Below are 15,093 nucleotides of genomic sequence, written 5' to 3' on the forward strand. Positions count from 1 at the left end.
CATTTTTCAACCCAAATGACATCACAATGAATGTGAAATGACCGTATCTTGTGTTGAAGGTGGTTTTAGGAATATCTTCATTCTTGATTCTAATGTGATAATATCCTGACCAAAGATTGATCTTAGAAAATATCATTGGTCCTTGTAGATGATCAAGAAGCTCGTGTATCCTCGGGATCGGGTACTTATTCTTCACGGTTACCTGGTTTAGCCCTTGGTAGTCGATACAAAGACAGAGAGTTCCATCTTTCTTCTTTTGGAATAATACTCGGGCTTCCCATGGTGAACTACTTGCGATGGACCTAAAAACGGGCCGGCACTGGCTCATGCACTAGCCGGGCCTCGTTACTACACACAAGACAACCCCTCGGCCTCGCGGCCAAGAGCGTCTATCAAAATCTCTGCCTTCCTAAACATTGCGTTTGTAATACGTTGTTTGTAGTCCACTCTTCTCTCACCCACTACTCCTCAAAGGGAGTCCCTTACACATTGCCTAATGGCACGAAGCACAGACACATGGGTTCCTCCTATGGTTGAATGCCGTCAACCCTCTGCGACTCTCCTACACCTTGGGGATTGGCCCCTCGATGCGTCGCTCAACATATAGACATTTCGCACAAAATCCACTCAAGGTACCATTTAAGCGTGTCTAGGAGTGTACCATTTTCTCCTCCCTTGCTTTCCCCTTTGGGACCCGCATCTACCTACAGCATGGGTACCTCACTGCCTCTCAACGTAGGTCATGTCCTAATAAAACAATTGCAATGCATGTCCAGGAGCTGGTCACTAATACTTTTTAAATTCTTTTCATGCTCTATGCATTTGGTGGATGCCTAGTACTCAAACATTTAGCAAAACAGTATTGTGCACAAGTGCAAAACCATTCTTTTAATGATTTCCAACTACCGTTCGTGCTTCGTTGCCTGGGCCTAGCACCGAGGTGATCCTCATGCTACTAAGCTCTTAATTTTAATCATCATCCGTCCTAAATGCTATGCATGGAAATAAGTAACTTTTCCATCATCTCACACAACATTTAGACATATTACAACTTCCCTACCCTTCCCCGTTTAAACATTGCATCGTTGCATAGATTTATGAGGCATTTTACCATCATTTTATGCATAAAAAGCGAGAAAAACACACTAGAACAAGAAGGTGGGGATGAACTGAGGCAAATCCTCATGCTTCAGTCCCCACAAACATTCACAAACATTGTTCTTAATTTTCACTAACTTTCTGCACCCAAAATGCATTTTTTTCCTATTTTTAGTGTTTTTCCTCTATTTTCCTTGTATTTTCCCTTATTTTCTGCATTATTTAATTACTAAAAATTCAAAACAGGTTATGGGCTATGGCCCTTAGTTCCTTCTTGCAGCAAAATGAAAATTTAGTTGGTGTTCCTATTCATTTTCCCATTTTTATGCCAAAAAACCATCATTTTCCCTTGATTTTCCATATTTTACGTGTTTTAGTATATTATTTTGAGTCACAAGATGCATATTTTTCTGATTTTCTGATTATGATCAGCAAGTACTCATGGAAAACAGCAACATAAACAATTTTTAGCCCACATGAACAACATCTTATCAATCAAAAGCCATAAAATCTCAAATTTCCTTTGAAAATTTTGAATTACCGCTTATTTGTGTGTTTCGGGTTTCATGTCCATGGCTGCAAATCTGAAAATCAGCAGCACTTCATATCCAGCACAATCAGAAATCACCATTTCCAGCCCGTGGAGCAATCCGATCCATGTCGGACAAGCCTCCATCACTCTTTCTTCTTCCTTCTTCTTCCCACATGAACTCCCTCTTAGAGGAGAGAGAAAGACTGATTTTCTCTCTCCCTCTACAGACTGCCATTCCCCCCGTGAACTGGAGCGATGCGGAGCGAAGATCGAATGTGGAAGCCTAATATAATTGAATCCATGGCTTATTCTTCAGCCTGCATCTCGATTTTGGGGGGGGGGGGGCCGTTTTTTCCGCGCGGATCCCTGCACGGCACTACCTTGCCCTCCACGAAAAAATTGGGGGGGTGGGGGAGCCAAAGGGCACCCCCCACTAATCACACCCTTTGAAATTTCAAATTTGGCCCCTTTTTGGGCACCCCGGCCGGTTTCGGGCCACTTCCTCATACGAGCTCCGATTGACGTGCTGTAAATTTCTGGGCATTTGTCTCGGCATCCCCGACAGGCCTGCAACTCCCGTATCCCGTCCCAACTGACAGAAAAATTACTAATAATCCGGACTTGTCATTGGGGCGCCCGTTGTCGCTTAAAATCGTCCTAGATCGAGCCGTCGCCTTTGACGGTGAATATTTTTCCTTGATATTCATAGTTTTTAGCTATTTTTAAGCACTTCCCGTCACCTTAATTCCGCTCTCATTGGCGACCATGGGATAGGGCGACTCAACCCATCGAATCCACGAACATATCTGCACATAAACAACCAAAGAAGCATCAAACTGATACAAAACAAATATTTAATAAAACTCAGCACAATGCTTCCCCTACCCCTGGACAGAACCAAGGCATGACATCCACAAGGAGTAGGCCTAGCATCATTTAATAGAAGATCCGAAGTAAGTCACTAACCAACTGCTCCAACACAGCCATACAAAAAAACCTATCAAAGAGGTTGCCCTAAGTGGTAGTCCGCACTACTTACCAACTAAAGACAACACAACTAGGAGCTCCTACAAGGCCAGGACTCCTATAGCCTGATCAAAGAGTATTTTCTTTCAGTACATGTCTTCTTTTAGGGTTTGTATTGGATGAACATACTTGGGCATGTAAAAAGGAGGGAGCTGAGGGTAGTGACCCAAGGAGAACAGGGCATCGGCCTCAGGACCTGTCTCGGCACCCAAGAACCTACCAAGCCCTCGCAAGGCGACACTTAATCCTTTTCTAACGCTCTCTTTTATTTTCGCTCCAACCTTCCTTGTTTTGTCATTTTTTCCAGCAAGAAGCCACCCCTAGGAAGACAAGGTATCGGCCCCGGGTCTGATTCGTCCCCAGGAACCTACCAGGCCCTCGCAAGGCAATGATCAACTGCTTATATATTGTCATTTCTTTTCTTTTCTTTGATAGGGGTTAGAACCCCTTTTTACACACCTTCGTATTTATATTCATCTTTTGGGATGTTCAGGGTTTCTTGGCATCATCATTATTATCTTTTGGCAGGCTTCTCTAACTGCCTCACTACTAACAAGAACTCCTAGAGCAGCTACCTAGCAGGTTAGGAGAACAGGGCCACTAGGACTTCCTTCTAAAACAGGTCTTTCGATGCCTGACAATGTCTTTACAGGAGGCAATGACTACTCCGACCTCCCTCAAACATACATAGCCTAAACCTGGGACTTCATGCCTTGGTTGCCGGTCCCCAACAAAAATATATCCCCTCGACAAGTACAAAGACATATATAACATGAAAGAAAAGTACTCGTAAAGGAGAAATATCACCTGGATTGGCCACAAGAAGCTTCCATCGCAGCAAAGGCTCCTCCAGGCTCCACCAAATTCCACTAACCACGAAACCTGTCCAGCACAACACTTAAAACAAAAACCCAATTAAACGCACCCGCACTAGACAGGGAAATGGCCCTCTTGGCCTAATGAAATGAAACTTGACTTTTCTACAAAATTGAATTGGCCCTCTTGGCCTAATTAAGTCAACAATACTACGCATAACATCCAACTGGAAACAACCATGATAGATAGCAAAGCATACCATTCCCAGGGAAACAGAGGCTCGAATCCCTAAACTAGGTGCATTAGATTATGACCCATCCCTTCCTGCGTATATCGCAAGAGGTGTTCGCATCACATGTCGTCTAATCAATCTATGGGTCCAAGATAATAAAGGTAGATGAGTCTCACTTACCCTCTGCATCACCCAGATCAACCATTGTCTGCCAAAGAGGGCATGTTCAGAAAGCATACCCCACAAACGACCAGGTCCTTTCTCACCATCAATAGATATATCGGGACAAGGGCCACAATTAAAGAAGAGGTCTTCTTCATACGCAAAATTAGCCAATGAATCGGCAAACTGATTCCAATTCCGTGAAATCAGCTGAAAGGACACTCTATCAAATTCATCTAGCAGGGCTATGGCGGTATGATGGTACATGCAAAGGATGGGGTTCCGTACCATGTATGTCCCATTGAGTTGATTTAAAACCAACTGAGAGTCCCCTTTCACCAACAACTGGCGGATACCGCCCTTCTTTGCAATGTTCAAACCCATAATCATGGCTTTGTATTCTGCCATATTATCGGTGAAATTCACCCCGAGATAAGCGGCTAACTTCATGGCAATGCGTCGGCGGGGGTCTCGGATGACAACTCCTACACTTTCTTTTTTGCATGCACCCCTGGACGCCCCATCAAAGTACAAAGTGTACGTCCATAAAGGGTTTACATATCCCGCCATCCAGAACTCTACTCGTAATTATGGTAATCAAAATCCAGCATATTCAACGGGTGGATTGTAGGCTCCATCCCGCCATCATCATTGAATTCAACAGGGATGCTCGTCAAAATTTGTAGGCAGTGATGGCAGAAGACCTTGATCTCCCAAATAAATGTCCCGCCTTCTTGCTCAATCACCTTGTATCCTTTGCTCCACCAAATGAGCTTTCCCTGATGATACCTCTGTTCCAAATATGGGTGTTCTAAATAAGGGATCAAACGACCCATCAACCTCTATCACGATTTCCTTGCAAATGTTTGATCGATCTCGCCTAGACCTGCAAGGCAGTCATAGCATTAGTGCAATCAGAAATAATAAGATTTAATCTTATTAAGATTAACCTTATTTTTAAACTCTATCCCCTCAAGGTCAGCTAACAAGACTGTGGATTTATTCTTTCCTATTCTAACGATCCTATAGGGCCCATCCCATTTGGGCTCTAGCTTGCCTGGAAATAATTCACGTCGTGCATCATAATACAGAACAAGCTGTCCTTTCTTGAAGGTGTATTTCTTGGCTTTGAGGTCGTGTAGCTGCTTCATTCGGCGCTTCGCCACTTCTTGGTGCAATAAGCTCTGCAGCTTAAGCTCATCTAAATGTGCCAGTGTCATCAAGCGCTCAAAAAGTGCATCTTCATCGCTCAAAGAATGATTGATGGCAAACCGAATAGTCGACAGCTCAATTTCTAAAGGCAAGACACACTCCTCCCCATATACTAACTTGAACGGGGTATGGCCAGTGGCTCGTTTGAAGGTCGTATTATAAGCCCACACTGCCACGTATAACTTTTTATCCCAATCCCGTTTCTTTTCCGACACAATTTTGGACAGGATGCCCACAAGCTGCTTGTTGGTGCTCTCAACTTGCCCATTGGCTTGCGGATTATATGGGGTTGTCTTGCTATGCTTGATTTGCCACATCTCTGTCAAACCTTTGATCACCTTATTCAGGAAATGGGTTCCGCGATCCGACACTAATTCTTTCGGCAGACCAAACCGGCATATTATCTGCTCTAAAAGGAAACTAGCAGTTTCTTTAGCATCATCTTTCCTTGTTGCACATGCTTCTGACCACTTTGTGAAGTAGTCAGTTGCTACAATGATGTACCTCTTTTGTGTAGTCGATGACGGAGTAATAGGACCCACAAAGTCTATTCCCCACTTCTCAAATGGAAGTATCGCCATAATAGGGGTGAGTTTTCGTTTCCTATTCTCTCGACTATCATGTCGTTGGCAAATATCGCATCTCTTAACATATGCAAACGCATCCTCGAAGATGACAAGCCACCAATAACCTGCTCTTAAAGCCTTTTGTGATGTAAGCCGTCCAACAAAATGGCCACCGCAAGCAGAATCATGGCACTCTTCCAAAATTAATGGCACCTCGTCAGGCATCACACACCGACGATAGATATCATCAACCCCTTGCCGATATAATGTACCTGCGATCAAAGAAAACTTTAACGCTTGCTGCTTAATTTTCCTTCTCTCAGCTTTAGATAATTCGGATCCCGCCTCTCCTGTTGATAAATAATGCGTTATTGCAGCGTACCAGGAGGGAATAGATGCCGTATCTATTTTAAATAACAACTCCATGTCACTACCTTCAACCACAGATTCTTTCGGCTCCCCAAAGTCTACTAGACATTCCACGATGCCTTGCAACCTTGGTGGCTTACTCCTGATTTCATAATCAAATTCCTGCAAAGTGATCAACCACTTTGCTAGACGATCAGGCGACTGTAGCTTATTCATCAATAATCGAAGTCCCTCCACCTTCGTATAAAGCACGACTTTCTCATAGAGAATATAATGCCTGAATTTCTTGGTCCCAAAGACCATCGCTAGACACAACTTCTCCATGTAGGTATAATTGATTTCGGACACCCCCAGCTTTCGACTAGCAAAAGCAATTGGGTGGTATCACTTCTCTTCCCAAATTTGGGCTAAACAGCAGCTGATACTATACATGGTGGCTGCCGAAAATATATAGAACACCTCACCTCTTTTAGGTGCTTTTAAAACGGGCGCTCTTGCTAGCTCTTATTTCACATCCTCGAATGCTATCTTACAAGGGTTGCCCCATACAAACGAACAGCTAAAGGACAATAAATTTGTAAGTGGCAACGTTCTTTCTGCTAAGGCGTTGATGAATCTACGGTAGTAACCAACTGAAGACAGAAAGCTATGAACTTCTTTCGGAGTGCGTGGTGGACCCATGGCAACTATAACTTTAACCTTCTCGGGGTTTGTCGCAATTCCTACCGAACTGACTACATGACCCAGCAATAGCCCATAAGGTACTCCAAAAACACACTTCCATGGGTTTAGGGCGATGTAAAATTGTCTACAACGCTCAAAGCATTTTCTTAGAATGATCAACTGCCTTTCTCTCACGGTGGCAGCCCCTAAGTCATCAATAAACACCTTCAACTCTTTAGGGGATATGTCACCGAATGTCTTATCTGCTGTTCGTTGCCATGAACCAGGCGCATTGCATAAACCAAAGGCCATCACATGGTAAGCAAAAGTACCAAATACAATAATAAAAGTTGTTTTCAACTTGTCCTCTTTTGCAATTGCCATCTGGTTATATCCTGCAAAGCAATCCATAAACGAATATATTTTCCTACCCGCTAATTGATCCAAAATCTGGTCAATAAATGGCAATGGGTAGTAGTCCTTAACTGTCTGCTTATTCAGCTCCCTAAAGTCTACACATAATTGGATTTGATTATTCTTATTCTTTCTTATCACAACCGGCGAACACCATTCCGTGTGTTGCACAGGAAAAATCAAACCCGCTTTCTGAAGCTTCTGTAACTCTTCAAACAGCCCGTCCCTCAGTTCGAAAGGGATACGCCTTACTTTCTGTCGTACAGGACGACTGCCCTCTTTCAACGGAATTGTATGGACAGCAAGACTAGGAGGAATGCCCCTCAACTCATCATAACTCCAAGCAAAGATATCACGAAATTCCTGAATCAAGGATACATAGTCCTCCCTTTCTGCTGTGCTGAGCATAGAACCTAATTTGATTGGCCGCGAATCATCAGGCGTACCAAGGTCTAGCTCGATAACATCTGCATCTCTTATACGATCTTGGCCCTCTATTGGCTCGTTCAAAGTGATCTGATAGATGTCCTCCGTGGTGGATCCCTCTTTGGACTCATCACTCAATGATGTCTCACTGACAGATAAATCTTCTAGTGTCTCCAATTCTGTAGAAGATAGAGGAGCTCTCTCACTCTGCGGGGACTCACGATAAGCATCAACCACCACACGCTGGGCACCTTTGCTGAATATTCGCTGACCGGCGGGTATATCCACTTGGCAGTCCGCTTGCAAGATCCAAGGTCGTCCGAGTAATACTTGGTAACTTGGACGGCCTACAAAACAAATCACCCTAAAGTCCAACAGGCATTCTACATTTGCAACAGTGACATGGACCTTAGTAATGCAGCCTTCCGGCTGTCTTAAACTGTCATCTGCCATTCTGAGAATTGTGGAGGTATCTTTCTAGATCGCAAGACCCAACCTTTCCATCAGTTCAGAACTCATAATGTTAACAGATGATCCCGTGTCGACAATGGCATAATCTACTAATATCCCATCGACATAGGCTACAACCCTTGGACAATGCTTCTCAGCATGCTCGAACTAGTCATCACCAACTCGTGCAATACCCAAAGGTTCTACGATATACCCGGTACGTAGGATCTTTCTAAATTCCTTGCGTACTCCTGGGGAAAGCTTAATAAGCTGTAAAAGATTCACATCCGGCTTGACTTCGCAAAGAGAGCTCGCCAAATCGAATTCATGATAGTTTGATAGAGCTCTCTTTTCACACCAAACCATCCGCTCTTTAGGTCGTTGAACCGGCTTTATTGCCTCTTTTTTAACTTTCACCTTCTTCTTTGGTGGTTCCTTATCGGCTTTACTTTCTATGGGCTTCAAAGGTCCCCCTTCCAGGCCAGGATCCAAAACTTGCATTCCTTTGTCGCCTTGTTTAGGGTTTCCGTCGACAGGCTTATCCTTGTCGGCTTCTCTACCCTTTTGACCTCTTGTAAGGACAGCTCGCAGATTAGAGGTTTCAACATCATTAACGCGTACAGCCTCAATCAAACTAACCCCACTACCACTTGGTAGCTCCTCCACTGTAGTCTTTGGTCGTTGAAGTATTTGTTTAGGCCCAACTTCTCGCTAGGAATCACTTCCTTGGGCACGATGATTAACCGGCCCTGGTTGCCGACTACCTCGCTGGAGGGAACTGATCTTACTCCAGCAAGTAGCTGCTAAATGGCCAGATTTCCCATAGATGTCGCACTTAACATTTGGGCAATTCCTTGGATAGTGCTGCCCACCACACCATTTGCAACTAAACCTCGAAGGTGCACCCTCATCTGGGTATCTACTTCCTATCAAATTTTGTTGTTTTTTATGGAAGTTGACATCAACGGCTATTTGCCGATACTGCTCCGTAATCATATCGGTATAATGCTTCATCATGTCCTTAACCTCGCCAAGAACATTGGAAGCGCTCGACTCATAGCCTTGGTCATTACCACGTCGTTCCATCGGCCTAACAATTCGATTAGGCACTGGTTGTTGAGCCACAGGCATGGTGTTAGAGTTGACCACCTAGCCTCCACCATTTGGAGCCATTTGACTGCCCGTAGGCATCAACATGCTAGGGGGAGCTGGTAATAAAGGCACATTCTGCATCATGTTCCCTCTCCCATTAGGGTTAGCCATCGATATCCCTTGGCCACTACTGCCATTGGCCATCACCACATTGTTTCCCAACACTAAACCCATATTCGAATTGCCTCGAGAAGCATAGGCTGCTTGTAGTCGGGATTCCACCTCTTGTGCTCCTGTAATGGCAGTATCTATATCCCCCAAGGGGACACTACTCAACTGCAAATTGAATGTTAAAGTCCAAACCATGTAGAAAATATTGCAATTGGGCAGCTGCGGGGATAGGAATAGAGGTGTCCAACTTACGGAAAACCTCTTTTATTTTCTTCGCATAAGCACGAATATCCTCGTGTGGTTCTTGGCGGGTCACGTTGAGTACACGCAACCAATATTGCCCACCCCTTTCAGGGGCAAACTCCCTTCGAAAAGCTCCATAAAATGCATCAATATTCAATATGGTTTTGGCTTCTAAACCATGATACCATATAGCAGCTCTTCCTTTGAGAGTCATATTGAAGAACATCATTAAATGTCCTTCTTCTTGAATGCGACAGTTAAACATCAGCTTTTGAAACTCCCTAATGTGGAGTTCCGCATCTTCCTCAACTAGCCCATTAAAAATGGGTAGCGGGTAGCCTAGAGCCGGCAAATACGTCGTTCCTGCTGGAATTGCAATAGGCTACACCATGATGAGGATTGGATTTGCACTAGGAATAGGGGACGGTGGGGTTACGCCTCCCGCACTTGATATAGACTGGATTATGGAAGGAAGGGGAGCACTAGAGCTTCCACCTTCTCCTAACTTACTGCTTGTGGTACTAAGACCACTAGATCCACTCCCTCGTAAGGGTTTAGCACCGCTACGCTTAGGGGAATATCTCCGAAAAATTTCAGCACGTCGCCTAGCTCTTTCGTCTCTCTCTTGCTTTTGGATTTCTGCTAGACGATGCTTATCAATAAATAATGGATCAATCACAGTATCCTTTGGCATAAACTGCTAGTTGGTCCCTAGACAACCAGGATTCAAGGACCGCCACTTTTAAGTGACTCCCGGCAGATGCACCATAGATGGACCTAAAAACGAGCCGGCACTGGCTCATGCACTAGCTGAGCTTCGTTACTACACACAAGACAACCCCTCGGCCTCGCGGCCAAGAGCGTCTATCAAAATCTGTGCCTTCCTAAACATTGCGTTTGTAATACGTTGTTTGTAGTCCACTCTTCTCTCACCCACTACTCCTCAGAGGGAGTCCCTTACACATTGCCTAATGGCACGAAGCATAGACACATGGGTTCCTCCTACGGTTGAATGCCGTCAACCCTCTGCGACTCTCCTACACCTTGGGGATTGGCCCCTCGATGCGTCACTCAACATATAGACATTTCGCACAAAATCCACTCAAGGTACCATTTAAGCGTCTCCAGGAGTGTACCATTTTCTCCTCCCTTGCTTTCCCCTTTGGGACCCGCATCTACCTACAGCATGGGTACCTCACTGCCTCTCAACGTAGGTCATGTCCTAATAAAACAATTGCAATGCATGTCCAGGAGCTGGTCATTGATACTTTTTAAATTCTTTTCATGCTCTATGCATTTGGTGGATTCGTAGTGCTCAAACATTTAGCAAAATAGTATTGTGCACAAGTGCAAAACCATTCTTTTAATGATTTCCAACTACCGTTCGTGCTTCGTTGCCTGGGCCTAGCACCGAGGTGATCCTCGTGCTACTAAGCTCTTAATTTTAATCATCATCCATCCTAAATGCTATGCATGGAAATAAGAAACTTTTCCATCATCTCACACAGCATTTAGACATATTTCAACTTCCCTACCCTTCCCTGTTTAAACATTGCATCGTTGCATAGATTTATGAGGCATTTTACCATCATTTTATGTATAAAAAGAGGGAAAAACACACTAGAACAAGAAGGTGGGGATGAACTGAGGCAAATCCTCATGCTTCAGTCCCCACAAACATTCACAAACATTGTTCTTAATTTTCACTAACTTTCTGCACCCAAAATGCATTTTTCCCCTATTTTTAGTGTTTTTCCTCTATTTTCCTTGTATTTTCCCTTATTTTCTGCATTATTTAATTACTAAAAATTCAAAACAGGTTATGGGCTATGGCCCTTAGTTCCTTCTTGGAGCAAAATGAAAATTTAGTTGGTGTTCCTATTCATTTTCCCATTTTTATGCCAAAAAACCATCATTTTCCCTTGATTTTCCATATTTTACGTGTTTTAGTATATTATTTTGAGTCACATGATGCATATTTTTCTGATTTTCTGATTATGATCAGCAAGTACTCATGGAAAACAGTAACATAAACAATTTTTAGCCCACATGAACAACATCTTATCAATCAAAAGCCATAAAATCTCAAATTTCCTTTGAAAATTTTGAATTACCGCTTATTTGTGTGTTTCGGGTTTCATGTCCATGGCTGCAAATCTGAAAATTAGCATCACTTCATATCCAGCACAATCACAAATCACCATTTCCAGCCCGTGGAGCAATCCGATCCATGCCGGACAAGCCTCCATCACTCTTTCTTCTTCCTTCTTCTTCCCACATGAACTCCCTCTTAGAGGAGAGAGAGGGAGGAGAGAGAAAGACTGATTTTCTCTCTCCCTCTACAGGCTGCCATTCCCTGAGTGAACTGGAGCGATGCGGAGTGAAGATCGAATGTGGAAGCCTGATATAATTGAATCCATGCCTTATTCTTCAGCCTGCATCTCGATTTGGGGGTGGGGGGGGGGGGGGGGGGGGGGGGCGCCGTTTTTTCCGCGCGGATCCCTGCACGGCACTACCTTGCCCTCCATGAAAAAATTGGGGGGGTGGGGGAGCCAAAGGGCACCCCCCACTAATCACACCCTTTGAAATTTCAAATTTGGCCCCTTTTTGGGCACCCCGGCCGGTTTCGAGCCAACTTCCTCATACAAGCTCCGATTGACATGCTATAAATTTCTGGGTGTTCGTCTCGGCATTCCGGGGAGGCCTGCAGCTCCCATATCCCATCCCAACTGACAAAAAAATTACTAAAAATCCAGACGTGTCATTTGGGCACCCGTCGACTGCTTGTCGCTTAAAATCGTCCTAGATCAAGCCGCCGCCTTTGACGGTGAATATTTTTCCCTTGATATTCATAATTTTTAGCTATTTTTAAGCACTTCCCATCACCTAAATTCCACTCTCAACTTGGCCGAATATACCCTTGTTCTAGTAGTTGTTTGAGTTGCTCTTTTAGTTTGATGGCTTCAAGAATAGACATTTTCTAAGGTCTTTTTGCCACATGGATGGCTCCTAGAACAAGTTTGATTGACTTCTCTTTCTTTCTAACTCAGTTAGATCTTCAAGAAATATGTTGGTGTATTCTTTTGACCAGGATGGTTCTTGTTCGGTCTGTTGACCATCTTGATTTACCAAGATAGTTCTTCTTTTGTCTGACCATCTTGATTTACCTTGTTAAGCTTGATCAAGTGAACAGGTAATCCTTTCTTCAGGCCTTTCACAATTCGAGAAGCTTTTGCTAATTGAACCTTAGGTTTTCTTGTTTTACCTTGTGTAGTTACTGTTTCACCATTTGAATCCTGAAACATGACTTGACGTTTTCCACAATGGATACGAGCATCATTGGGAATCATCCAATCCATTCCCAACAGTAAACATTCATAAGCTTCTAAGTTCATTACTTTGAACCTCATACTTGAAAGCTTTTCTCTTAGTTTAAACTCTACCTTCGTAGTTTGCTATGTAGAAAGTACTTCCTTTCCATTTGCTAATTCTACAAGCAATTTTGATGCATTTACTGTATATATTCCTAACTTCTTAGCACACTTGGGTGAAATAGATGAGTGTGTACTTCCACAGTCAATCAAAACTTTAAATGATTTACCTCGGTGACTAGCCAGTGTCTGTATTATCGAATATTGACGATTTGGACCCTTCTTGTGAAATGCAGCATGAACAATTGCTTTTTCAATATCTTCTTCCATAGTAGGGTCTTTCTCCTTATTAATCTCTTTACGGGTAATATTTGATGTTCTTTCTCTTGCCATGGCTATTTGACCACGGCCTTGGGTAGCTCTGCCTTGACCTCGAAATTGACCTTGGCGATGGTTTCCACCAAGATTTGGACAATCTCTCCTGAAATGTCCTGACTCATTATAGTGAAAGCACCTAAGCCCATCCCTATTTCCTTGGGTAGGAACAAAATTTCCAACTGCATTGGATTTTGCCTTTTTCTTCTAACCTTGGTGAAATTTACCTTGGGTTCTTTTTTCTTGACCTTTGAATCCTCCTGTGTTCTAGTTAGTATAGCTCCAAAACTTATTATTTTTAGACTTTCATTCTACTTCATGTACAATAGGAGTAGCTTGAATCAAAGCATCTTGGAGGTCTGTTTGGGCGCATTGATTCCAAACCAGTGTTTAGAGGATAATTTAGCCTATTGCAGAACTTAGACACTTATTGAGCAGTATCCATGGAGGGTGCATATTTAAGAAGTGAAACAAACTTGGAGTAATATGCCTCTAGGGTCAGTCCCATTTACTTCAAATTAAAGAATTCTTTCATCTTTTGGGTGTGATAAGCTGGAGGTAAATACCTTCCTCTTACAACTTCTTTTAGCAAATCCCAAGTAATGGTATTTTCAGGGACACCTTGATCTCGATAGCACTTCTTCCACCAGAGTTGAGCTTCGCCAATTAATTTTAGCTTAGCTATCATGGCTTGGTTGGCTGGGATAGTTCTAACAACATTAAAATAATCTTCCACGGATTCAATCTAAATTTTTGCATCAGCTTTCACATTCTCGCCTCTCCCATCAAATTCGGAAGGTTTGACTTACTTCAAAAGATTCATTTTTTCTTGGGCTTTGTTGGGAATTATTGTGGATGCAAGATTTTGGAAAATTTTCAACAATTCCCAAGTTAAATTTTACGAAATTTATATAACATTAATATTAGAGTTTGATACTCAAATTATTTCTCACTTAATTTGTTGAAATAATTTCAAATAAAACTCTTTTCCCATTGCTAAAGTTAAACTACAATTTTAGAGGTTCTAAGGGAAAATTAGGGTTCAATTATTTCTCCGATTGATAGAGTATCAATCAATCTTTATTACAATGGATGTACAAGGTAATCAAATGGGAAGAAATACAATATTCAGATAGCTCACATGCTCATCTTATTTTTTAAAGAAAAGGATTCCCTACTACAATCTAAGCATGATACTTTGATACATCCTTTATGAAGTAATTGTTGACATATCGAGCTCCACTCGTGATACGCCAGGGTGACCGTTGTGCATTTATGTCACCGACGTGTTAGTTGCAGACGCGGTTGGTACACCGCCCCTGAATAATAGCTACATGATAGCTATCCTTATCTACTCTAGTTTGTGGCTCAGTTAGTATGCCACCTTAGTTAGTTGAGTTTGGTTTGAGACCCATATATACAGGGTTCTTCTATTTCTTTGTATGAGAGTTCATTTGGCTTACACAACTAAGAAGAGGAAAACTGTTTTCAGCCTCCACCCTTGTGTGTATTCCCCCATTGTGCAAGCAAGAAAGCTACAAGTGAGACTCCTTCCTTCTCTCCCACAATCTTGACAGTAATTACTTTGATTCTGATAGTAGATATCTAGGAATCTATACTTTTGAGGAAAATTGAGAAATCCATCCTTTTCATAGTTGCGGTAGCTAGAGCGACCTACGACTTATACTCTGTTGACTGGAAGGATCTTTGTAACTTCCTCATAGATATACGGGTTTAGTTTGATTTTCTTGCCCCTAGTATATAGGGTTGAGTTTACACTGGCTTCATAAAATAGCTAGACCTTGACGACTTTAAGATCTTCCATCCATTTCACCCTTTTTAGATTATTTTGAAGATAAGCTAGACGGCTTGCAT

Source organism: Lygodium microphyllum, chromosome 7 (genome assembly GCF_053477565.2).
Source record: "Lygodium microphyllum isolate KBCC chromosome 7, Lygodium_microphyllum_v1.1.10, whole genome shotgun sequence".
Classification (NCBI taxonomy): domain Eukaryota; kingdom Viridiplantae; phylum Streptophyta; class Polypodiopsida; order Schizaeales; family Lygodiaceae; genus Lygodium; species Lygodium microphyllum.